Source organism: Bactrocera dorsalis, chromosome 6, assembly GCF_023373825.1.
Source record: "Bactrocera dorsalis isolate Fly_Bdor chromosome 6, ASM2337382v1, whole genome shotgun sequence".
NCBI classification, from domain to species: Eukaryota; Metazoa; Arthropoda; class Insecta; order Diptera; family Tephritidae; genus Bactrocera; species Bactrocera dorsalis.
Genome location: NC_064308.1, coordinates 23,218,934 through 23,244,233, shown reverse-complemented (window position 1 = coordinate 23,244,233; position 25,300 = coordinate 23,218,934). Strand labels below are relative to the sequence as shown.

The following is a 25,300-nucleotide window of genomic DNA, read 5'->3' as shown; positions in this document are numbered from 1 at the left end:
CCACGGAAAAATACTTATTTTAGAATTGACAATTTTCAGCTTTTGCCATCGTCGCGAAAAGACGCTTGGAGGCAAAGGCATGCTCGGGCAGATGTTACGGCGTCTGTTTATATGAATGAAGCGAGGTCGCTTGTGGCATATGCGCCTGCGTTTATGAATGAACTCGTTTTTGTTGTAGAATTTACTACATTTGGGCTTCGCCAATTCGGCTGCCATATTGACTTGTGATGCTTCAGCTATTTAGGCAATTGTTGTTTTTGTAGAACAATGCTTCAATTTTTTGTGGTGACATATTCACATGTGTACGCATATGTATGTTTGTATGCTTGTGCATTATTTGTTCGGAAGTGTATACAAATATATGTACATATAAGTATATATGAATATATGAACATGCAGATCAATGCGCGCACATGTAATATATTGATAAGTGATAAAATCATGATATGAATTTCTGAACGCGCACATGCGTATACATGCAATCATATGAGCAGATAATAAGATTAATATGATAGACGATGTATTTATACATATATTGTTGTGATAAATTCGATTTCTATTACTAAGAAATAATACAAAAATATTTATTAGTATAGTGTATTATGTAAAAATCAAATAAAATTATTAAATATTCAAGTCCAAATTGACTGTAAATAGTACTATGCATTCATATAAAATTATACTCATATCATAATTATGTATGTTTACATGTCAATATTGAATAGCCGATGGCAAAACGCAAAAGCATACATTCATACATATGTATGTATTTGCATATGTCTCACACACAAGCGATCCTCTGGTTGAAAGCTAACATGAAGCATGAAAATATCACAATGCTGTTGTTGGGAGTATCATAAGGAGCATGCATACATACGTATATTAGACTTAGAAAAAATCTAACTACTTGTATATAGTATACAAAAGCATACCTACCGCCTACCAGAAATCTGCATATAAATACACTTGTATGTATATTGCCCTGCATTGGTGCTCTTTTATTTACTTTAACATGTTATTGCTCATAGACTCTAAAAACCGCTCAATCGCTGTTAAATATGGTGAAACACGCTCATAATTTGTATGTGGTGAAACTGGACCATCGCGACCGAGTTAGCCAAAAATATTTTTACGTTCTTCGCGCCGTGAACCTTCTCTATGATAGACGTTCTCTGTTAATCGTTTCGATATCATGTTAAAAGACCAAGCGGTCGCACATTTGCCCATATATGTACTTATGTGTGCATGTAAACAAATAAAGGGTGATTTTTTAAGAGCTTGATAACTTTTTTTTTAAAAAAAACGCATAAAATTTGCAAAATCTCATCGGTTCTTTATTTGAAACGTTAGATTGGTTCATGACATTTACTTTTTGAAGATAATTTCATTTAAATGTTGACCGCGGCTGCGTCTTAGGTGGTCCATTCGGAAAGTCCAATTTTGGGCAACTTTTTCGAGCATTTCGGCCGGAATAGCCCGAATTTCTTCGGAAATGTTGTCTTCCAAAGCTGGAATAGTTGCTGGCTTATTTCTGTAGACTTTAGACTTGACGTAGCCCCACAAAAAATAGTCTAAAGGCGTTAAATCGCATGATCTTGGTGGCCAACTTACGGGTCCATTTCTTGAGATGAATTGTTGTCCGAAGTTTTCCCTCAAAATGGCCATAGAATCGCGAGCTGTGTGGCATGTAGCGCCATCTTGTTGAAACCACATGTCAACCAAGTTCAGTTCTTCCATTTTTGGCAACAAAAAGTTTGTTAGCATCGAACGATAGCGATCGCCATTCACCGTAACGTTGCGTCCAACAGCATCTTTGAAAAAATACGGTCCAATGATTCCACCAGCGTACAAACCACACCAAACAGTGCATTTTTCGGGATGCATGGGCAGTTCTTGAACGGCTTCTGGTTGCTCTTCACCCCAAATGCGGCAATTTTGCTTATTTACGTAGCCATTCAACCAGAAATGAGCCTCATCGCTGAACAAAACACGCGCGCGAAACACATTTCGAACCGAACACTGATTTTGGTAATAAAATTCAATGATTTGCAAGCGTTGCTCGTTAGTAAGTCTATTCATGATGAAATGTCAAAGCATACTGAGCATCTTTCTCTTTGACACCATGTCTGAAATCCCACGTGATCTGTCAAATACTAATGCATGAAAATCCTAACCTCAAAAAAATCACCCGTTATAAAAGAACCATCCCAGCCAACTACGGCTACCCGCTTGTGACAAATATTTCAATACAACTACACATTTTTTCTCTATGCACTAACACCAACGCACATTTTCGGGTTATTTTTTGTTGTATGATCACATGTATACGTACGTGAGTGGGTTAAATATTCGCTCGGCCTAAGACAAACTCCACATGTTTACCCCCACGTTTACCCCGTTACCCACTGATTATCTGGTTTTTTACCCGCTGATGGTTGGCAGGGATACGCATAATGTTTGTAAATTTGTCTACATGCAACATATGTAAATATGTGCAATAGGTACACTCAATGCTTCATGCGAAATTTCTGTTGACACGGACAACCAATGGCGAAGCTCACATTTTTTGCTTTCACGTCAAAGAGTCAATGTGTCGAAGAACTGACGTGACGACAAAGCGTTACAACATTGTATTGTTGGTAGAAAATCCGAGCTGTGCCGAAAACACAAACGAACGATCGCTAATTGACACTGCTTCCCTTGCCGCTGAAACAGCTTCGCATACAAACCAGCGTAGATATGTATGTATTTGTATGAGCGTGCATACATATCGACGCAGACTTTTGCAAGCCGCTTAAAAATATTTTTTACATTCCTTGACAAATACAGTCAATCTCGGTTATGTGCCACAACCAAAGATACAGATGCTTGTGATCTGTAAAACTAAAAATATAATATGGCACATAAGCGTGTGCGGATACTTAAGCGAGTGGTATTTAAAACAATAATTTCTATGTATTTCATAAAATTAAACCGTGAGAAGCAGCAAGATGTAGGGAGTTAAGAGGGATGATTTTCATTTAAGCGAGTACTACTTAAGCGGGACTCACTGTACACATAACTCAGCGGAATAATGAATATTTTTTTTGATACATTTCTTGACTTGAAAATCGACAAATAAACTATGTTGTCACTTTTATTCTATACTTATATTTGTGAGGTTGTCGCTTTTTCCTTTTTTGTATGAGATATCAGAAATTGTTCAATTTATGATTTTTAGCATTTGCCACCGTCGCGAAAAGACGCTTGTTGGCAAAGGCATACTCGGGGAGATGTAATGTTGTTTATTTTTATGAATGAAGCAAGTTTGCCTGTTGAAAGGGAGCTTGCGTTCATGAATGAAAATACTGTTAGGAGTTTTTCTACAAATTTGGGCATCGACTATTTGGCTGCCATATTGACTTGTGACGCTGCTAATGCTATTTCAAACGACTGTTGTTTTTGTAAAGCAATGTTTGTGGGTGACATATCTACATGTGAACGCATATATGTAGGTAGGTATGTTGTGTATGCGTTATTTGTGTGACATTCCCATACGCACATATGTAATTATGTATGTACATACATATGTACATATGAGCAGCGCGCACATGTTATTATTGAAAAGTGATAACATGATTTGAATTCGATAAAGCGAACATAAACACATATGTATGTAAGTATGTATGGTCATGATACATGTGAATATAAGTTTTGAATGATAAAATGTACGATTAATGTACATTTATCTCTATTGTAATATATTTCATTTTTTTTATATATTATGATAGTTTCTTATATACATATGTAATGAAGTATACACATAAGTATGAATATATCAAATACAAGAACTAATTAAAAAATAGGCTTTATTTTCACATTAACTACGAATATTGCTTTGAAAAAGCAATTTAATTCAAATTTATTCAATTGCACATGTATTCATTAATGTGCACAAAAAGAATTCATATGAATACACATGTTTGCATATCTTCTTCTTTACTGGCGTAGACACCGCTTACGTGATTATAGCCGAGTCAACAACAGCGCGCCAGTCGTTTCTTCTCTTCGCTACGTGGCGCCAATTGGATATTGTAAGCGATGCCAGGTCCTTCTCCACTTGGTCCTTCCACCGGAGTGGAGGTCTTCCTCTTCCTCTGCTTCCCGCGGCGGGTACTGCGTCGAATATTTTCAGAGCTGGAGTGTTTTCATCCATCCGGACAACATGACCTAGCCAGCGTAGCCGCTGTCTTTTAATTCGCTGAACTATATCAATGTCATATTGTTTATATGTTTGCATATAAACGTATAAAAATATAAGCAAAAGAGCGAACATACGTTTGTTAAAGCAATATATAGTTTTGAGCATAAGTTTTATTTCACGCTTAGCTCTGTTCAAGCGAAAATGTTAAAATTTCTCCTGCCGAGCTGGCAGTGGTGAAACTCTTCCATCTCGACCGAGTTAGCCAAAAATATTTTTACGATCTCCGCGCCGTGAACCTTCTCTATGATATACGTTCTTTGTATTTTCTAATATCATTGGAATATTTTGTATAAAGGCTTCCGGTGAGAATGCGTAGCAAACCAACTAACATTCACATATGTATATAATATTAAAAGTAAGGGATTGTAACGTATTAGATATAAATTAATCCTCAGCTCCATGTGCTGTTGTTCAGGTTTTGTTTATTGTTAAAACCGAGTTAAACTGTTGCAATATAAATTTTTTATTTAGCACTATATGCTAAACTCTGGATTACAACTGAAACTTAAAAATAGAAGCCCTGCTTCCTGATCTCCCTACACTTGGCACAATTTTGGCATTACTGCTGCTACTGCACCTAATGCTGTTGTTGTTGTTTAACTGCACCTGCTGTTGTTTAGACACAATATTGTTGTCGCGAAATGTTTCAAAGTTGATGGAAAAATGCTGACGCGGACTATTTCCACGCTTACAGGCTGGCGTGGAGTAGTTCTAAAAACGCTACAGTGGGCACACTAATGTGTTAACTGCCCCCCTTCTAAATCGAGGCTTTCATGATCTTAGCTACCGCTTCCTTCTTGTCATTTGTATTCTTCATGAGTTTATTCGTCCTGCGTATCCAAAATACTAATGCTGCACCTATAATGATAGCAGCGGCCAGTATCACTAACATGCAGAGGGTAGTGCGGTTATGGACTATTCCATGTAGGTTTTCAATGTGTCCCAGTTCCTCAAATTAATTTTGCGCAAATGGGGTAGGCTTAAAATTTCCAAATGGTCAGTCAAGTTAACAAACTACGTTGAAGGAATCCCAGGTCGGAGCGTTGCCTTCATTTTTTTCTCGAATGTCACTAAATAAGTGCCGGATATTGTAACTGAAGATGTTTCTTCTTCCAGAATTTTTGTTTGGTCATTTATGATAATTAAGCCACTGTCAACTTCGATAATCGGATCAAGGTTATTGTAGGTACTTTGCATGTCGCCTTTTTATTGTGGAATAGTTGCCTCACACATGTAGAATCCGTCTTTATTTTACAGAAACTTTACAGATAGCGCTGCCGTGCAGATTTTAACTGGAATTGTTGAATTCGCGCAATCTGCATCAGTATCGGTCTCAAAAAAATTATTTTTGCGCCGTGTGCCATCGGCAAAACGCTAAGTAAGCTGCATACTTTTTGTATTCTTGAAAACTTAACAATAAAGTAGATTACATCATTATTTTGAAAAAAAAAAAATTAACTTACAATTATTTACAATATCGCTTATGCTTACATTTAAAGTGTACACAGTGATCAATATTTTTAAAATTTTAGCTGTATAGGATAATCTGTATAGAATAAATTATATTGTCTACATCTGTTATAATTGCTCTATTTCTAGCCATTAGTAATTCGAAAAGATGACAAGTGTCAATGTCGGCTTTTTTTGTATTAGCAATAATTTTGTTAACAGTCTCAGCCAATTTATCGATCTGCTGTTGTATCTGAGTGTTTATGAAAAATTGAGGGTCTATGGATTCTATAAGTTTTTGCTTGTGTTTTAAATTTAAGTTCATTAAAGTCTTCGAAATCTGGCGTTCCGGCTATGTATTTTAGCGCAGTGCCAATCATGTTTATGTTTCGCGCTTATCTATGGTGAATTTTAACCGTGTCAATCAATCGATAAATTTGATTAATGTCTGCCTGAAGAACTTTAGTCATGTGTGATTGAGGAAAAACGTGAAATAAGTTTTCTGTTTCCCGCAGGACGGTGGGGTAATTCGTCAAATTCTTTCGATTCGTTAAATAGTCATATTTGTCCCAAATTGCTACACATCTGTCAATAACCGGTATGTAGTTGAGTACGCAAAAGTGGTACAATAACTGTGTAAAGGCGGAAAAAAATATGCGCCGTTTTGTTCGAGGTGGTAATCACTTGGTGCGAGATCCGGACTATACGGTGGATGCAAAAGAACCTCCTATCGGAGCTCCCGGAGCTTTTGGCGCGTCACTAAAGATGTGTGTGGCCTGGCGTTGTCCTGATGGAAGACAATTCGGCCTCTGTTGATCAAAGATGGCCTCTTCTGCATGAGTGCTGCCTTCAAGCGGTCCAGTTGTTGGCAGTACAGGTCCGAGTTGAGCGTTTGGCCATAGGGGAGCAGCTCATAGTGGATTATTCCCTGCCAATCCCACCAAACATACAGAAGAACCTTCCTGGCCGTCAATCCTGCTTAGCCACCGTCTGGGCCGCTTCACCGCTTTTCGACCATGACCGTTTGCACCTTACGTTATTGTAAGTGACCCACTTTTCATCGCCAGTCACCATACGCTTCAAAAACGGGTCGATTTTGTTGCGATTCGGAAGCGATTCGCATGCGTCGATACGGTCAAAGATGTTTTTTTGCGTCAATTCGTGTGGCACCCATACATCGAGCTTCTTAGTGACTCCAAGCTTCTTCAAATGGTTTATAACGGTTTGATGACTCATGTCCAGCTCTTAACCGATACTACGGCTGCTACTATGTCGGTCTCTTTCGACCAATTCAGCGATTTTATCGCAATTTTCGACGACAGGTCTTCCGGAGCGTGGCCCATCTTCGACCACCTCTACACCAGAACGAAAACGTTGAAACCATCGTTGTGCGGGGGAAATGGAAACTGTATCGGATCCATAAACTGCACAAATTTTATTGGCGGCTTGAGGTGCATTTTTGCCTTTATCGTAGTAGTACTGTAAAATATGCCGTATTTTCTCTTTAGTTTGCTCCATGTTTGCGACGCTATAACTCACGAACGACTTAAAAGAAATGACAATCAATCAAACACGTGTTAGCGCGTGAAATGATCTTTCCAAAAAGGTATAGCATGACCCGATGCGACGAATAAAACTAGAACTACGCGCTCTCAGCGCCAACTAGCGAAAATACCGCAAGACTTTTTTGACAACCTATTAATTTCTGCTTTATTAGCCGACAACAAAATTTCTGTATGATAAATTCGGAACTTGTTTGCAAGCATACGAAATGCGTATTCTGCGACTCGTTTTGCTCTTGATAAACTTTATTGTAAGTATATTCTTCGCTCATTTGTCAAGTACCTTCGTGCAAAAAGGTCTTAAAACATTCTTAAGAAGCCTTCATCGCGAAAAAAACAAAAGGTATACATTCGCAGCTTTCTGGACATAGTTTTTGGTTATATGGTAAATTCAATTGTTTTTGAATAAGTTGTTTTCCAAAATTAGAGTATTTGAAAATACCGCTATCGCAATTTCGTTCAAAGTCGCCAACATCAACACAAATGAACTGCCCATATGCATCAACTACAGCTTGTAAATGTATTGAATGAAATTTTTTATAACTAAAATAATCTGATTCTGCTTTCGGAGGGCACTGTATTCTTATGTGTTTTCCATCTATAGCTCCTGCATAATTAGGAAAGTTCCACATTTTTTCAAACGCATCCGCTAAAGAAAGTCATTTCGCAACATCGGGCTTTAGAAGGTAATTTGGTGCTAATATTACAATGTTTTCAATTGTACATATACCTGAAATTATATTTTAATTAATTGCAATTTTTGTATACCCACCACAATTTAAAAATTCCAAATTTTATATTTTGCAGTAGCAGCATGCAAAAATAAATGGACAAATTTACGGAACTCATATTCGAGGTATTTGAGGGAAGAAAAAAAACCACTTGGCTGATGCAATGTGTTTTTTAAAAGAATTTTTACATCAGCATCGTGAAATGGACATTTTACCTGTAAATAGCTCTGATGTCGAAGAACAAACTACCGACATTGTGCAAAATTATTTTACGGATGCAGTAAGTACTGACAAAAGCAGTTCAATACCTGCGAAAAAGAGTAAGACATGTATATCTGAGATGATAGCAGGACCAATAGTTGAGTTAATAAACTCCAAAACGAAGCCGAAACCGAAAGAAAATGGAAATTAATTATTTTTTAAAAGTTTGCTGTCTAATTATAAAAATCTCTCCAGCAAATGGCAAAGACTATTAAGAATACATATGATAAATAAAATGAATCAATTTCAAGAAGAAGAGAAAAATGAATATTTAACACATTGAGTGCCATGGCTACACGTTTTCGTGCGACAGGCATTGTCTGGCTTTAGGTATTGTCATGTGTTTTTGGTTGACGCTACAGGGTTTTTTGAATGTATTTCTAGTAGCCTAATGTTTGCCCTAAATTTTAGTCCAAGTTTCAAAGAGATATCTTCATTTTTGCGGTTTTTATGATAAAAACTCGGAGGTTCTTTTTAATTTTGAAAATTTATTGGAATTCATTCGATATTTCGGAAAAAAAAGTATAAAAAAGATATTGAAAAATTAAAATTAGGATATGATAACTTCAATTACATTGATTTTTACATTAATTTTTTAGATGTGTATATTTTGGAAAGCAATCAATGCACAATTGAGGAGTGTTGGAGCATTGCGGACAGTACGTAGTTGTCCTCTTGATATTCTTTCTTGCTTCCTTTCGACTAAATTTTATTTTTGCTTCAGCGTAGCATAAAACACAAGCACTTCGGATGGTTTTATTATTTTCATCTACTCTTTTTGTGATAATATGTTTTGATTGCGATACAGGCTGCGGGGATGTGAGATCTACTAGGCCCTTAGCAACGCGTTCACGGAATGTTCGTATATTAATGTTTCTATTCGTAGCTGCTTTATACACAGTGTAGGCATTTACCACGGAAAGTCGAAGTAAAAGTTCAATTCCCAGCTTTCGGTACCATTTTAACCCTTTGCGAAGGGTATTTGCGTATGAAGCCATTTGGTCGGAAAGATCAATGCCTGATTTCCCCTTATAATATTCTACCACAGCCAGTGGCTTTTCTGTTGCTCGTCTTTTACGTCTCACTCCTTGACTAGTTGAAGGCTCTGCAGGATTACGTGCTTCATCGTATAAAATGCGTAAAAAGAAAAAAAAAAGAAAAATAGCAAAAAAAAATCGCGTCGCACATTTTCGTACGACATCGACTTTTACGATTGCAATTCCGTCGTGCAGTGCCATGTCGTAAGGAAACATGCGACAAAAAAAAACCGTTATAAAATCCAAAATAAACCACAAAATCATCCGGGATTGGCGCAGAACTGAATATTTTCTACTTTTACACCAGTTTATAGCAAAAAATGTGCTTGGCACCCGGGGAAGGTTTTCGTCAAAACACCTTGGCACTCAATGTGTTAAGTACCTCAAAGTCATCATCGGTCATGGGGTTATCCAATATAGTATATGAATACAAATAAATTTTTGTGTAATTAATAGTTTTTATTTTCATATTGATCATTGTAAAATTTTACCAAAGAAGGGATTTCGAATTAAAAATACATTCATTTTATGTTTAAAAAGCTATTTGTTTTTACTTACCGTAGTGTTATAATTAATCTTTCCGCAGGAGTTATGCTTTTGCGGTAGTTTGTATTTTTCTTAAAAATGAAATATTTTATTAAAGACAGCAAATATTCGAATGTTGACACCTGCATCCTTGTGAAATTTCGAAATTTTCTCGGATGCATTCTCAGTTCCGAAATCTAATCTATATATATAAAATTAAGTGGCAAAACTTCCTGTTCGCATACTCCTCCTAGACGGCTTGCCCGATTTCAATGAAATTTTCAGGGGTGATTGGGGTCCGTTTGGAGGGTGCACATAAGAAATTTAATGGGTGTATCATTGCACGTTTTGCAAAAAAAAAAAAATGATACATCCCGCCTATACAAATTCTCCTCAAATAATGTTTTGCCGATAGATTGGCAGTCCTGTCAAATGCCTTTTACTAATAAACAGAAACAACTGGCAGATGTTTACAATTAATAAAAAAAAACACTGACATCGCATGTTGATCGTTTTTTCCTGAATTGATTCGATTGTTCAAAATCGCATTGGACCGCATGCCGTCTGATAACCATCGAATCGTCATCAGAGCAGACAAAATGCCGATGGGGCAGCATGCCAGACGATTCAACGCACCAACAATCGATGAGTTGGTAATCGTCATTGTTGGTGAACAGTTTGAATCGCGAGATATTGTACTGCACCGTAGAAACGAACAACTTCAGCGTGTTTCCGAGCTACACCGTAGTTATAATGCATTACAGTATCCGATATTATTCTGGAGAGGTGATGACGGCTATCACATCAATATTCGATTGATAAATCGAAGAAATGTTACTACCGATTCAATATTTTGTGTATTGTTCATTTATAGCCAAAGAAACACCAAAAAAACTCAGTGCAAGAAGACAACTACATCCTGAAATGTCGCAAGCTTTTCCATCAGTATTTAGTTGATATGTATGCGAAGATCGAGACCGAACGTGTCCACTTTATTCGATTCAACCAAGCGAAATTGCGTTCTGAAGAGTACATCCATTTGAGAGATGCCGTGATGAATGATGCAAATGTGAATAGCATTGGACGTCTGACAATATTGCCAGCCACATACATCGGCAGTCTGCGCCATATGCACGAGTATACGCAAGATCCGATATCGTATGTGCGCCATTACGGCAGTCCGGATCTGTTCATAACGTTCACGTGCAATCCCAAGTGGAATGACATCAAATGCCATTTGTTCCCCGGTCAATCAACAACTGATCGTCACGACTTAACAGCACGTGTATTCAGGAAAAAGCAAAAAGCAATGATGGATTTAATTGTGAAACTTCGTGTTTTTGGAGAAGTTCGATGCTGGATGTACTCGATCAAATGGCAGAGAAGAGGATTACCGCATGCACACATCTTGATTTGGTTAGTTCAAAAAAATACGACCAGATCAGATTGATAAAGTCATCTCAGCGGAAATTCCAGATGAAGCAATCGAGCCACAATTGTTCAACGTTGTAACAAAAAACATGATCCACGGCCCTTGCGGGGCTATTAATCCAACGTCACCATGCATGATTGACAATAAGTGTTCAAAGCGCTATCCTAGAGCTTTAGTTGATGATACAATCACTGGAAATGACGGATATCCATTATATCGGCGTCGATCCGCTGAAGATGGCGGTAATTCAACGGTCATAAAAGTTCGGAATCAAGACGTTGATGCACATCAATGTAGAATATTGCAACTCTGTCAAATCGATCAAATACATCTGCAAATACGTAAATAAAGGCAGTGATATCGCAGTTTTCGGAGTGGTTATCAGAGAATAGATGAAATTCAGCAATACCAAATGGGCCGTTATATAAGCAGCAATGAAGCGGTATGGCGCATTTTATCGTTCCCAATACATGACCGGCATCCCGTTGTTCTTCATTTGGCAGTTCATCTCGAAAATGGTCAACGCGTTTACTTCACTGCAGACAATGTACAACAGAGCGCAGCACGACCACCGCGGACAACACTAACTACCTTTTTCGAGTTGTGTGAAAACGATGAATTTGCAAGAACATCGCTATATTCCGAAATACGGCAATATTTCACTTGGAACCCATCATCGAAAATATTTCAACGACGAAAGCAAGGGGAGCGTGTTGACGGTTATCCAAATGTCCGTAAAACCGATGCCATAGGACGCATTTACACCATCCATCCGAACAACGCCGAATGTTTATATTTGCGTCTACTATTAGTCAACGTGCGCGGACCAAGATCATTTGATGATTTCAAAACTGTTAACGGTCAGTTGTGTGCGACGTATCGTGAAGCATGTCAGCGATCGCATTTGTTAGAAGATGATATGCATTGGGACACCGCACTTCATGACGCATCACTCACATCTCATCCAAAACAAATACGCGTACTATTCGCCATAATAATATCTACATGCCTTCCGTCAAATCCGCAAGAACTGTGGAATAAGTACAAAGCCTGCATGACCGAGGACTCATTAATTATGGCGCGTAATCGAGCAGACTTGCTATATACATACATTACAAATGTATAATGATGCTTTGATATTGGTTGAAGATCTGTGCCTTACAATTGCGAATAAGGCATTAGCGCAACTTGGCATAACTGCGCCCAATCGTTCAGTGATGGATATGCTTGACCATGAGCTTCAACGTGAACAACAATACGATTGCAATGAATTGCGTGCTTTCATACAAGCTATCATTACCAAATTGAATATTCAGCAGAAAAATGCTTATGATAAGATTACACGAGCGGTTGACAATAACGCCGGTGGATTCTACTTTCCGGATGCGCCCGGTGGTACAGGGAAAACGTTTGTGATCTCTTTGATTCTTGCAACTATACGGTCACAGCAGAAAATTGCGCTGGCAATTGCTTCGTCAGGCATCGCTGCTACTCTACTTGATGGCGGCCGAACAGCACATTCTGCATTGAAATTACCGTTGAACATCCAAGTCGTTGAAACACCAACGTGCAACATATCGAGGAATTCAGCAATGGCAAAAGTTTTGCGAGGAGCTGGAATAGTTCTATGGGATGAGTGCCCAATGGCTAACAAAAAGTCATTACAAGCATTCAATAGAACAATGCAAGATTTACGACAAAAGCAACAACTTTTTGGTGGAGCATTAGTCTTAGGAGGATGGAGTCATGTGTAGAAGTTCACGCTAGTGAGGAAAGTTCTCTGATCGCCATTCACTTGGGAGTGGCCAGAAACGATTCTTTTACATATGACTCAAGCAGCTCACGACTTCCGGTCTTTGACCAAGTATCCTCTGGGTAGCCTAAGAACATCCGTTTGAAGGCGAGCTAACGTGAGAAGGCGAAAAATCCCCTGCATAGGGTTGTGCGCTGGGTTTGGGACCCGCCACGTAAAAACCTCCCCCAATGAAAAACAACACACAGCCTCGGATGAGAGACCCCCCTTTTGATGACGACCATGGCAAACGAAATAAGGACTATGATTTGAGGGCATGCACCTGGAATGTCCGGTCCCTTAATTGGGAAGGTGCCGCTGCCCAGCTGGTAGATGTCCTCGGAAAGATAAAGGCTGACATCACCGCCGTCCAAGAAATGCGATGGACGGGACAAGGACAGAAACGAGTAGGTCCTTGTGACATTTACTACAGTGGCCATATAAAGGAGCGCAAGTTTGGTGTTGGATTCGTGGTGGGAGAGAGACTCCGTCGCCGAGTACTATCATTCACTCCGGAGAATGAACGTCTAGCCACAATCCGCATCAAAGCGAGGTTCTTCAACATATCGCTGATTTGCGCCCACGCCCCGACGGAAGAGAAGGACGATGTGACCAAAGATGCTTTTTATGAGTGCTTGGAGCGCACTTATGAGAGATGCCCCCGCCACGATGTCAAAATCGTGCTTGGCGACTTCAACGCCAGGGTGGGCAAAGAAGGTATCTTTGGCACTACGGTCGGTAAATTCAGCCTCCACGAGGAAACATCCCCAAATGGGTTGAGGCTGATCGACTTCGCCGGGGCCCGAAATATGGTTATCTGTAGTACTAGATTCCAGCATAAGAAGATACATCAAGCTACCTGGCTGTCTCCAGATCGAAAAACCACCAACCAGATCGATCATGTTGTGATAGACGGAAGACACGTCTCCAGTGTTTTAGATGTGCGTGCGCTCCGAGGACCTAACATTGACTCGGACCACTATATTGTTGCAGCCAAAATTCGCACCCGCCTCTGTGCAGCAAAAAACGCACGCCAACAAACACAAGGAAGGTTCGACGTCGAGAAGCTGCAATCACAACAGACAGCCGAACGATTTTCTACTCGGCTTGCACTCCTGCTCTCTGAGAGCACTCGTCAACAACTTGGTATAAGGGAACTGTGGGATGGCATTTCAAACTCCTTACGTACAGCTGCAACCGAAACCATTGGTTTTCGGAAAGTGCAAAAGAACAGCTGGTATGACGAGGAGTGCCGTGTCGCAGCGGAGAGAAAACAGGCTGCCTACCTCGCAACGTTACGATCGACCACAACACGTGCGGGATGGGACAGATACCGAGAGTTGAAGAGGGAAGCGAGACGCATTTGCAGACAGAAGAAAAAAGAGGCCGAAATGCGTGAGTACGAACAGCTTGATAAGCTGGCCGACAGGGGTGATGCTCGAAAATTCTACGAGAAAATGCGGCGGCTTACAGAAGGTTTCAAGACCGGAGCATACTCCTGTAGAACCCCCAAAGGTGATCTAGCCACCGATGCCCAGAGCATACTTAGATTATGGAGGGAACACTTCTCCAGCCTGCTGAATGGCAGTGAAAGCACAACACCAGGAGAAGACGAACCCGATTCCCCAATCGATGACGATGGAGCAGACGTTCCATTGCCCGACCATGAAGAAGTTCGAATAGCAGTTGCCCGCCTGAAAAACAACAAAGCGGCAGGGGCCGACGGATTGCCGGCCGAGCTATTCAAACACGGCGGCGAAGAACTGATAAGGAGCATGCATCAGCTTCTTTGCAAAATATGGTCGGATGAAAGCATGCCCAACGATTGGAATTTAAGTGTGCTATGCCCAATCCATAAAAAAGGAGACCCCACAATCTGCGCCAACTACCGTGGGATAAGCCTCCTCAACATCGCATACAAGGTTCTATCGAGCGTATTGTGTGAAAGATTAAAGCCCACCGTCAACAAACTGATTGGACCTTATCAGTGTGGCTTCAGACCTGGTAAATCAACAACCGACCAGATATTCACCATGCGCCAAATCTTGGAAAAGACCCGTGAAAGGAGAATCGACACTCACCACCTATTCGTCGATTTCAAAGCTGCTTTCGACAGCACGAAAAGGAGCTGCCTTTATGCCGCGATGTCTGAATTTGGTATCCCCGCAAAACTAATACGGCTGTGTAAACTGACGTTGAGCAACACGAAAAGCTCCGTCAGGATCGGGAAGGACCTCTCCGAGCCGTTCGATACCAAACGAGGTTTCAGACAAGGCGACTCCCTATCGTGCGACTTTTTCAATCTGCTGCTGGAGAAAATTATTAGAGCTGCAGAACTGAACCGAGCAGGTACAATCTTTTATAAGAGTGTACAGCTGCTGGCGTATGCCGATGATATTGATATCATCGGTCTCAACACCCGCGCCGTTAGTTCTGCTTTCTCCAGACTGAGCAAGGAAGCAACGCAAATGGGTCTGGCAGTGAACGAGGGCAAGACGAAATATCTCCTGTCATCAAACAAACAGTCGTCGCACTCGCGACTTGGCCCCCACGTCACTGTTGACAGTCATAACTTTGAAGTTGTAGATAATTTCGTCTATTTAGGAACCAGCGTTAACACCACCAACAATGTCAGCCTTGAAATCCAACGCAGGATAACTCTTGCCAACAGGTGCTACTTCGGACTGAGTAGGCAATTGAAAAGTAAAGTCCTCTCTCGACGAACAAAAACCAAACTCTATAAGACGCTCATAATTCCCGTCCTGCTATATGGTGCAGAGGCTTGGACGATGACAACAACCGATGAGTCGACGTTGCGAGTTTTCGAGAGAAAAGTTCTGCGAAAGATTTATGGTCCTTTGCGCGTTGGCCACGGCGAATATCGCATTCGATGGAACGATGAGCTGTACGAGATATACGACGACATTGACATAGTTCAGCGAATTAAAAGACAGCGGCTACGCTGGCTAGGTCATGTTGTCCGGATGGATGAAAACACTCCAGCTCTGAAAATATTCGACGCAGTACCCGCCGCGGGAAGCAGAGGAAGAGGAAGACCTCCACTCCGGTGGAAGGACCAAGTGGAGAAGGACCTGGCCTCGCTTGGAATATCCAATTGGCGCCACGTAGCGAAGAGAAGAAACGACTGGCGCGCTGTTGTTGACTCGGCTATAATCGCGTAAGCGGTGTCTACGCCAGTAAAGAAGAAGATTAGTCTTATTATCCGGCGATTTTCGGCAAACTTTGCCAGTCATTCCTCGATCAACTCCTGCCGACGAAATAAACGCATGTTTAAAATCGTCAGTTTTGTGGAGACATGTTCAAAGGCTGACTCTTGCCATCAACATGCGAGTCCAATTGCAAAATGATCGATCCGTAGCGGCGTTTTCGAAGCAGTTGTTGGACATTGGCGAAGGCAAAATACCAATCGATGATACCAGTTTGATCACATTGCCGAACAACTTAGGTACACTTTTACAATCGAAAGAAGAATTGATTGAAAGTGTATTTCTGAATATTGTTGTACACGTCAACGAAATCAATTTTGCCATTCAAGAAAAACTGCCAGGAGAAGCTACAACATATACATCGATTGAATAGCGTTTTGAATCAAGATGAAGTAGTCAATTATCCAACTGAATTCTTTGGATCCCCCCGGTCTGCCACCGCATCGTTTGGTCCTGAAAGTCGGTTCACCCATTATACTTCTACGAAATCTGAAGCCACCGACTTTGTGTAATGGCACAAGACTTTCAGTCAAAAAATTGTGGCAAATTTGGTTGAAGCAACAATACTAAATGGCAAGGAGCAGGTGAAGTTGTACTCTTACCACGCATTCCCATGATTCCAACGGACATGCCGTTTGAATTTAGCGCTTGCAGTTCCCAGTACGTCTTGCCTTTGCGATGAATATCAACAAATCGCAAGGGCAAACGTTTCAAGTGTGCGACGTCAATTTGGAAGAACCGTGCTGCTCCCACGGCCAATTGTTCGTCACATACTCGAGAGTAGGAACACCAAGGTGCTTAATCATTTACGCGCCAGGTGGACAAAACAAAAATGTTGTATACCAATATGTTTTATAAATGTTTTATAAATAAGTAACAGTTTTACAACAATAAATAAAACACAACGTAAAAACCCTTAAGAGTTTTAATCGATTTAGGTGTAGCGAAGTGCACAGGGTAACAGCTAGTTTGTAATAATATTTTCTGAATTGCGCTTCTAGTTGTACGGATGCACCCACCATTCTCTTTTATTTTTTTCACTTCGTTCACAAAACTCCATTATTGAAAATAGGACTGGCACAATTTCATCACCCCAATCCGACGACATCTTTGCAAGAACTGAATCGTTTCCTTCTTTTTTTCGTTTTATTTCAATGCACACCATGCGAGACAAAAAAACGGAATTGTGCATTGTGCTTTGCTTGGTGTGGGTTAGAGCACAAGATGTTTTTGTGTTTTATTAGTCAATAATCAGCCATAATCTTTAATAAACTTCCTATAGTAACCAGGTAACCCCAAAAATGCTCGTAAAGCACGAAGAGTGCTAGGCGTTTTATAATTCAGAATGTCATTGACTTTATAAGGGCATGCTTTTATCCCTTCCTTCGAAACAATAAATCCACTTGTTCCCTAAGAAATTTGTATTTTTCCATTGAAGCTCGCATGTTGGCTTGGTAAAGTTTCGTTAAAAGTTTTTCGATGTCTCTGTAATGATCCTCTTCATTGCTTGAGAATACAATTACATCATCGATCTAAACATGACAGCATTTTCCTATTTCATCTCTAAAAACATCATCAATTGACCTTTGGAAAATTGCCGGCGCACTTTTCAGCCCGAAAGGAAGTGTACAGAATTCGTACTTCCTATTGTTTACAGAGATGGCAGTCTTTTCCCTGTCCTTCTCCGCCAACTTAATTTTGTGGGACCCTGATTTTAAGTCGAGTGTTGTGAAAAATGCTGATTGAATTGGAATAGGATACCTGTCCGACGCTGTTTTGACGTTCAGTTTCCTAAAATCAACTACCATCCTCATCTTTTTCCTCCCGTTCTCGTCTATCCTTTTTTTTATCGACAACCCATATAGGATTATTATATGGAGATCGAGAAGATCGAATTATTCCATCTCGTAGTAAATTTTTAATTTCCTGATTTATAAATTCTGAAGCGGCTATCGGGTAAGGGTATGACTTTGAATAAATAGGTTCGTTATCGACTGTCCTAATGGTGGCTACTACATTAGTGTTAAACGGTAGAGCCTCATCTGGATTTGCGAAAACTTTTGCATCCCTGCTTTCCCTGGTTCTTTAGAAGAATTCCCATTTGTAACTATTTTATTGACACTTTTACAGTCATAATAAGATAATTTTTCCTCACCACCTTTATAGCGAAAGATTCCTTTTTGTAAGTCTATTTTTGTGACAACCTCTTTCAAGAAGTCAAACCCAATAATCCCGTTAAATGTTTTAAGTTTGGAAAGTAGGTAAAAAGAAGCAGTCTTTCCGAGCGCGTTAATTGAGCACCTTTCCTTTATCACGGCAGTTCCGTGGATGGATCTTACTTTAAATGAATTTTCTATATTCCTTACCCCTTTTAAATTTTCATTGGTTTTAATACAATTTTTCCCCGCTCCGGTATCGATCAACAATTTTATCGGTCGCCCTGCTGCCAGTGTCGTATCTACATAGGGCGAGCGACCTACGTCTAAAAAACTTATTTCTTCCAAAAATTCACATTGTGACTCATTTTCATTAAAATTTTCAACTGAATCGTGGATTAAGTGATTAACCCTTTGCATTTTCGAAATATTTTGCCTAACGCTGTCGCGAGGTCTTTTCATTGTTTCCCTTTCTTGAGGGTGTGAGTTATTATTATAGGTCTCCGGCCTTTGGGATCCCATTCGGGTTCTCTGAGAATCCCGCTCAGCTCTCCAATTGGGATTATTATTCCCTCCTTGCTTGTAGTACGATAGAGTCAGATTAATCTCTATAGGGATTTCCGCATCTATATGCTTTTTCTCCACCTGTTTATAATGAGGAGAGTAGTGTAGAGCAGTTGTCCTTCCACCATTTTTCCGCCTTTAGCTAAATCCATTCTACTGTGGAAAGAATGTGCAAACGAATACCGAGCACGATTTTCTTGCATGACTTTAGGTTGCGGCGAAAACATGATGTCGCTCAATGAATTCCGCAAGCCAGAAAAAAACTCTTAAGGCATCTTGCCTATATTTTTGGCAAAGCGACTCTATCAGTTTTTGCCCTCATTTAACATAATCATTTTATTTATTTATTCCTTTTCTTTGTCGTAAAACTCAGCAATTGAATGTTTATCTTGCCTAAGAGTTGACATTTCCTGTTCAATCATATACAAGATCTGTCGCAAAAGAAACAGGACTGTAAAAAAAAACAACAAAAAATTAACATTTTTCAAAAGATATATTTTTTATTCAAAGTAGTTTCCTTGTGCTTCGATACAGCATTTAGTCCGGCCAATTAGCATTTCAAATGAGTGTTTAAGGTCATTTTTCGGAATGCTCTTGAGAATATCAATCGTCGCCTTTTGGATAGCTGAAATGTCCTGAAACCAGTGTCCTTTCATGGGCAAATAAAGTTTTCCAAATAGGTAAAAATCACAGGGTGCCAGATCAGGTGAGTAGGGTGAGTGATTAATGGTTAATATGGAGTTTTTTTGTCAAAAAATCAGTGACAAGCGTCGACCGATGACACGGCGCACTATCGTGCAACAGGCGCCAGGACCTTGCCTCACGGTATTGTGGTCGAGCACGACGAATGCGTGACAAAAGACGCTTCATAACACCAAGGTAAAGCACATTAATCGTTTGGCCAGGTGGGACGAACTCTAGGTGTACAATACCCTCGGAATCGTAAAAACAAATCAGCTTTGTCTTTATATGCATTTATATGCATTTTACGACCGATGACCAAAAGCTGCTGTCACTTTTTGATCGATAACATCGATTTTAGTTATCCAATTGTTTGAAAATTTTTACGAAATGTCAACAAAAGATCAAAATTTTTATTTCATATACCCACCAATAGGTGGCGCCACCAGAAACAGTTATATTTAAAAAGTTCTGTTTCCCTTGCGACAGACCTTGTAGACTGGTCCCTCGTCAGCATAAGTACAATCAAAACCTGCGATGATCGCCTTAAAATTTAGCACGGTATTGAATGATGACAATACTTGGTCGGCCGAACCGACAATTTTATTTCTTATTATTGCTACCACTTGGTAGTGTTTTGGACTACTTTCGTAATCTTCAAACAATTTTTAGCAAATGCAATTAGTAGCAAATGCAGCTTGCCTCCAATTAGCTTATCGTGAACAGTCGTGTCTATAATCAGTGCTTCATATTCCTCCACTTCTAATGGAGTCTCTAAAGCTTTTCGTCGTTCTGTCAGCTGTCCTCTTGTCCTCTCGGAGGATGCCATAGTCCTTTCCGTAGCTGCATTGACGGCAGCTGTCGCTATTACCCTCAATGTCTCATTATTCATTTTAATGTCACCTACTTGGCTATATCAACGATTGTATTGTTTACCGCACTTTTTTAATGGTTATTGAAACAATTTAGCCCTATGGGCCACTTTACAAATTTTGCTTACACTTGAAAAGATTTAGTAATTTAGCGCAGGGCGCTAAATTTATTCAGTACTATGTGCTGTTGTTAAAGTCTGGATTACAACTGAAACTTAAAAAGACATGCCCTGTATTACTGCTGCTACTGCACCTGATGCCGTTGTTGTTGTTTAACTGCACCTACTGTTGTTGTTGTTTAGACAACAGGTGAAACGCTGCTACCGCGCTGATGTTGTTGTAGCAAAGAGTTTGCCAGTTGATGCTGACGCGGACTATTCCCGCGCTTACTGGCTGGCGTGGAGTAGTTCTAAGAACTAATGTGTTAACTACTGGGGAGCAAAAGTGATTCCACGCTCAACATTTTCGTGTTTGAGCGCTCATGAAACCTTAACGCATGAAGTGAATTATATTTTTTTCCAAGAATGCAGAGTTTACATAAAATATGCGTTTCACTCACTCACTGTACTCAGTTTTCGTTATTCGAGTTTTGCTTTCCTTCTCCCTAGTTTATTATCTGCAATAGATTTCCAGATTTCACATAATACGTTTTCTTTGTTCAATATTCATTGTCTTAAATAGTTCCTCATAGTTAAATATTAATTTCTTGAATTGGCAAATTAGTATTTACATTCCTGATAAAAAATGAAGAAACAATCTCTAGATATAGAAAATAATATTGTTAGCCTAACTAATAGTGGCTATTCGACATGCATTGCTAAAAAACTGCAAGTTAGTCAGTCAGTGGTGGTCAAGGTGCAAAAAAGACAAAATGTATCTTCCAAAAGCGTGCTGAGAGGGCTCCATCGCATCTTAACAGACTCTGACGCAAGACTTATGATATTGAAAATGAGGAAAGATTAGCTTTTAACACCAATTAATGAGGCTTCTATGGAAATTAATAAAAATGTTAGTCGGTGGACAGCTAGAAGAGCACTTGGTAGAATTGGATATGTCGCATCTGTGAAAAAAGTAAACCAACTCTATCGGAGAAAAATAGTAAAGATCGGTTGAAATTTGCAAAGGAAAATAAAAATTGGACTGTAGATGACTGGAAACGCGTTATCTCGTCGTGTTATCTAAGTTTAACCGTTTTCAGTCGGATAGAAAGCAATATTGTTGGCGCAGGCCCGGCGAGAAACTTCAAAGACATCATCGTGAAGCATGGAGGTAGAAATATAATGGTTTGGGGCTGCTTTACGTGGTGGCACGTTGGACCATTTCATAAGATTGATGGCATAATGCGAAAAGAAAACTATTCACATATTTTACAAACTTATCTTCCAAATTTTTTGGAAAGGATTGCGTCCCCGAAAAGGAAATAACTTTTCAACAAGATGGGGACCCAAAGCACACTGTGAAAATTTTTCGCGAAAGGCTGGGAAGCCAAACATTTAAGTTAATGGGGTAGCCAGCTCAAAGCCCCGACTTCAATCCAATTGAGAACTTATGGTCAATTGTGAAACGACGGCTCAGGCCGCTGTCACTAATCCTCGGACAAATAATTCACAACGACAATGCTCTGTAAAATATGTAAAGAAAAATAATATAAAGCTATACATACGGAATGTGCGATCCTTATACCAAACCATTGTCCTACAACTTTTAGCAAAAGCTGTAGGACAGTAAAAAGCTTGAAGAAAACCATTCATAATGATAAAAATAGAGAATGTACCAAACACTTTTTAACTGTCAAAATTGTAAAATAACTTCGTTGGCTTTACCAACGACTGCCTGAAGTCTATAGATCTCAATCGTATTAATCGCAAAAACATATCATTATTTTATCGTTGGCCACGGCGAATTTCGCATTCGATGGAACGATGAGCTGTATGAGATATATGACGACATTGACATGGTCATGTCGTCCGAATGGACGAAAACACTCCTGTTCTGAAAGTATTCGACGCTGTACCCGTTGGAAAGACCAGGTGGAGAAGGACCTGGCTCCGCTTGGAATCTCCAATTGGCGCCACCTTGTGAAAGAAGAAACGACTGGCGCGCTGTTGTTAACTCGGCTATAACCGCGTAAGCGTTTTCCACGCCAGTAAAGAAGAAGAAGAACTTTATTTATTCTCTTTCTTTTTTTATTATATCGATCACTGAGTACTTAGCTGAAAATATTATAGATCATTCCGATAACTCTCCTTGGTATAGTTTTCTCTTGGTTGGTCTTATCCGTACTGGGCGCCAAGTAATCCTCGGCTTTATGTGCTGTTGTTCAGGGTTTGTTTATTATAAAAACCAAATAAATTGTTTTTTGTAATTTTTGCTGTTGTTAAACTCCGAAGTACAATTTTAATAGTATGAATTGTTTATTAAGCCCTATGCGCTATTGTTAAAGTCTGAATTACTCGTACAACTGACACTTGAAAATAGAAGCACTGCCTGATTTCCCTACACTTGGCACTCAGTAGTGTTTGTCGGATTTTAAAATTTAAATCAACGTATTTATGTTCAATTTTGACCAAACACTCAAAAAATATCATTGAGCAATCACCGTATTCACCACACGCTTCGACTCAATTCAGGTCAATTCCCACGACAGCCGGTTCTACGCACCGGAATTGACTCGGATTTCATCCGACTAAGGGCTGTTATTTTGGCGTCTGTCGTCATTGGAGCAATGCCTTGCAGCAGGGTTGCTCTGAATCCTCCTGACTCGTGCTGGCATTAAGTCCAACCCGAGCCCTGAGGAATTTTTCTGCTGCGTTTGCGCGAAAAGGTTCCATCCAAACTCCACCTCGGTCAAGTGTAATACATGCAATGGGTGGGGCCATCTTAAGACCTGCTCAGCCAGGGCGCGGACCACGAGTTACGTGGCTCCATGGTTCATCAACGTTACATCAGTTAAGTGCAATTCCTGCCCTGGCTGGTGTCACTTCCCGGCGTGTTCCGGCCTGCGCACCACACGTGATTGGAGTGAGTCGTACGTTGGCCCATGCTGTAAGAATCTGCCCCGTAACGCACAACAGTGGCGTCGTCAACCAACACCCCAGCGCGACAACAGCCCCTGCGGGCTCTGCAGCTGCAACAAATACCACCTACATGTCACTCCCTCACCCATAGGATCACCCACGGTCACCCGCGACAAACCCGTGTACTTCAATTTTACTGCAACGGACTCCAGAGTAAGATCGAGGAGATAGTTGCACTTATAAATCGGGAAGGCGTATCGATAGCTGCGGTCCAAGAAACCAAACTAAACAGCCGCTCAGATATTCTGAGTTGTGCCAGTTTCAACATAATACGTAAAGATCGCGAGCGAGAAAATGATGGTGGCCTAGCCTTCATATTGCACAATACCGTGCATTATCGTCTAACCGATAAAGACATCGACCGCAGGGATACTACCCTAGAATGTCAGGGTATAGCTATCCGGTCAGGCGATGTCGAGCTCGAAATATTTAATATATACATCCCCCAGTTACATGTTGCCCTACAGGATATCACCCGAATATACGTGCGCTACTTCGTGGTGAAACCCGTTTGGTACTAGGCGACTTTAACGCGCACCACGATCTTTGGCATTCCTGCCTGTCAAATGACCGTAGGGGGATGGAGCTGGCGGAACAGATTGACGATTCGACATTCTGCACAATGAATGACGAAGCCCCCACCAGAGTTATGGGCACTTGTAATAGCTCGCCTGATATTACTATTGGTCCGATAAACAGCATAACGTGGCGACCTATGCTAACTCTCGCATCAGACCATCTGCCCATAATTATCTCGATCGAGAAGCCTCCTGATTTTGCTTCTGTGGACAACCGCACCTTCATGAACTTTAACAAAGCTAATTGGGTCGGCTTCACAGAATTAACTGAGAGCACCTTCAACGCTCTACCTATTCCTACGGACGTATGCGTTGGCGAATGTCAATTCCGCAAGGTGATCACAGCAGCTACCACTCGCTTCATCCCGGCTGGAAGAATAGCGGAAATCCGTCCCAATTTCCCAGCCGAAGCAGCCGTTTTAGCTAATGAGCCCGACACCTTACGCCATGCCGATCCCGGGGAACCCCGAATTAGGGATCACAATTTGGAGATTCGGCGTATGGTAAAACATCATAAGCGGACGAAATGGATAGAGCACCTGAAGTTCTGTAACCTCTCCACCGGTGTGAGTAAGCTTTGGGCTACTGTCAAAGCTTTGTCTAACCCGAAGAGACATGACTACCGCGTTGAAGTTCAATTCAATGGTCATGCCTCTTCGGACCCGAAGAAGTGCGCGAGCTGTTTTAGCCGACAGTTTACACTGCACCCTTCGGTAGACAAAGCGAAACGATGTGTTAACCGGCGGCTGCGCAAAATGCCAAACGACGGCGCGCCACTTACTTTCACCGATGCGGAGGTTCAGGGTGCCATCAACAAGGCAACATCTTCCAAATCCATTGGCCCCGATAGAATCAACATGTTAGTGCTAAAGCATCTAGGCTCGACGGGAGTAAGATATTTCACCAAGGCCCTCAACCTGTCGCTGACCACTCTTCAAATACCCGATGTGTGGAAAGTCGGAAGAGTGGTCCCACTACTGAAACCTGGGAAACTCGCCAACAAAGAGGAATCTTATCGTCCGATAACTCTCCTCTACCCAGTAATGAAGACACTTGAGGCCTTGCTACTCTCGACCAGCCACCAGCATGGATTCCGAAAAGTGCACAGCACCA

General features: G+C 40.6%; 1 protein-coding gene across 2 annotated transcripts in view; it reads left to right on the top strand.

The window, feature by feature from the left end:
* The window catches only part of LOC105222832 (uncharacterized), a 186,869-nt gene extending 169,690 nt beyond the window's left edge, over nucleotides 1–17,179 (top strand). The window contains exons 22-23 of one of the 2 annotated variants that reach the window (XR_007423201.1): nucleotides 7,859–7,940; nucleotides 8,062–17,179. The gene's annotated coding sequence lies outside the window, so the exon portion shown is untranslated. The remainder of the gene's footprint in view (nucleotides 1–7,858; nucleotides 7,941–8,061) is intronic. The other variant, XR_007423202.1, reaches the window with a different exon arrangement.
* The last annotated feature ends 8,121 nt before the right edge of the window (nucleotides 17,180–25,300 follow it).